A 2,898-nucleotide genomic window follows, 5' to 3' on the forward strand; every position below is an offset into this window, starting at 1 on the left:
CCTCTGGCGGGACTCGAACCTGCGACCTCTCGCTGTCAAGGCGAGCGTCATAACCATTAGACCATGGAGGCTTCATGGTTGAACAGATTCAAATACCACCAGATACACTTCATTACACAATAAATATGGCTAGAAACAAATAGTTGCGTATAATATAACTCAAGATAGCCGTTAACACTGTTAAATTATATATATAAACTCGAACCCGCGACGTCTCGCTGTCAAGGCGAGCGTCATAACCATTATGACGCTCGCAGGTTCGAGTTAAAATAGTATCTAACCATGAAGGAGCTGAGTACCAAAGCTGAAAGTTGGTTTATAGGTAGATATAATATATCTGATTAACTGGGATAAATTTAAGAAAAGATTTTAACTGCCCACATGACAATCCGTTGTTAAGAAATATAGGGGTTTTTCTCTTTTATAGATCTGGCCCTAACTTTGAATATATGCCATTCAATTTTGAATGATTTGATCAGCCTACGCTTGCATGTGGCTAGCTTTTTTGTTGGTTTTTCCTATAGTGGATCATTTTTATGGAGTTTCATCAAAATCTGAGACGGTCATACAGGCATTTTTTTTTTAATCTGGTTTATTTGACATAAAATGACCCTACAATAGGTCAAAGGCTGTCTCTTATACACATCTAGATGTGTATAAGAGACAGGGACTAGTGTTGTCCGAAAGCTCTGGTTCTATTTTTGGCTGTTTACTTACGTTTACTTTTTAGCTGTTGCTTATCATTTTTGTATCTCTACTGAGATCCAGCCATTGTTTCCCACAGCATTGTTGTTTTCCAGTATTTTGCCTTTTAATCTATATATATGAAGGACTAGTGTTGTCCGAAAGCTCTGGTTCTATTTCTGGCTGTTTACTTACGTTTACTTTTTAGCTGTTGCTTATCATTTTTGTATCTCTACTGAGATCCAGCCATTGTTTCCCACAGCATTGTTATTTTCCAGTATTTTGCCTTTTAATCTATATATACATATATATACATATACATATATATATACGCTTCAGCGTACGTGTTTGTACCTAGAAATAGCTAGTCGTCTATTTTAGCATCTGACCTACTTCTGTCTTTGCAATAATGTAACAAAAATGGAAATAAGACAAACAAGAAATCACAAACCTTGTGTCATCTTCTCCTGAGTACCATGGCAATAAATATGTGGAAACTTTTCTTTCCACAATTATACTCCAGTTATGCAACTAAAGAAACAGGCCTGGCAAGTTGAGTGATTTTCTCGGGCTTATGAATATAACAGAAGCATGAAAAGGCTTTTAAAATTATCAAAGTATTGATAATATTATATGGAAAATATAAATATGGAAATACATATTTCCTTTACAATATTATTATAACATGATCAGAACATTTATGGCAAATGGAAACGTAATAGACAAGAAAAAAAAACGTATACGAAACTAATCTATTGATTATACTTAGGCCTATTCCATAGATTTTTATTTGATTCAAGCATTAATAAAAATTATATCAATATATATATCAAGAACCAAAAAAACGTATCTCTAACTCGGTCAACTTCGTAACATCTGCGTTGTTTCTGTAAAGAAAGAAAAATAGCAATAATATAGTAACAATAACAAACTTTAATACCAATAAAAATAATTGTTAATAAACTAATGTTACAGTAATTTAAATAACAAATTGGCTGGTTTTTCAAGATACAATGTAAATAACAAAAATAATAATATAATAATATTAATAATAATATATAACATCATATCATATTTTAGTATTTATTTCATTTGCTGTATTTTTTATGTAGTAGAAAGCGTAGGATTCATAACAAAACGAAAATAAAAACAATAACAAGCTTTAATACTAATAAAAATAATTGTTAATAAACTAATGTTACAGTAATTTAAATGACAAATTGGCTGGTTTTTCCAGATAGAATGTAAATAAATAAAAATAATAATATAATAATATTAATAATAATAATAATATATAACATCATATCATATTTTAGTATTTATTTTATTTGCTGCATTTGTTATGTAGTAGAAAGCGTAGGATTCATAACAAAACGAAAATAAAAACCGTCCGATAATATTGATAGTTTAGTAATGAAAACATATGATAAACCGATTGACGAACTTGCAATGATAATTAGGCCTAGTTATATTAAATTTAGCGTCTCGAAACTGCATTGGCGTTTCATATATTTGTTGAAAACAAATCGCGACCGAAATGAAGCGCGACCGAAACGAAGCGCGACCGAAACGAAGCGCGACCGAAATGATCTGTATTCGTGAGGACATACCTACCTTACCGAAAGAGAAAGGCCTAAGCCTAGCCTACTTAGAAATACAATTTTATTCGTAGCTTGCACTTTTCTTTTGTCATTCGTTTTCAATAAAGTATATATTAAAATAAACGTTCTTGTTTTTCCTCTTTCTACGTATTTTGTACTGATGTTCCGATGGAAGAAATTCCACAGGTCTGACGCTTGCATTACTTATTCAAGTGCTTGTGTTGTGTGTGTAGAAAGTTACTCTCAATTGAGGGCAGTATTGATGGGAGGCAATGGGCGTTTTATGATAATTATACTTATTAATTTAATTATAAACTTGTTATAGTAAGTAATTACAGTATATTGCAATTTAAAAAAAATGAATTTATATGGTTTTTGTACGTAGCATTTAGAATTCTATAATAGAATACACTAAATCACTGCTGATTTCAAATGCGTTTCATAGCTTGTTTCTGTGCTGTGCACTTGCTGTGATTGTGAAAAAAGAGGTGCAATAGAAAGAGAACTACAAATTGAAGAACATTATAAAACAAAAACAACTATAAGCTTTCGTTTAGGTAGTGAACTTTTTTTATATTTAATGTTCAAAATTTATATATAATTATATCATTAA

Source organism: Anneissia japonica, unplaced genomic scaffold (genome assembly GCF_011630105.1).
Source record: "Anneissia japonica isolate Jap-2015-1 unplaced genomic scaffold, ASM1163010v1 scaffold5148_len95523_cov101, whole genome shotgun sequence".
Taxonomy (NCBI): domain Eukaryota; kingdom Metazoa; phylum Echinodermata; class Crinoidea; order Comatulida; family Comatulidae; genus Anneissia; species Anneissia japonica.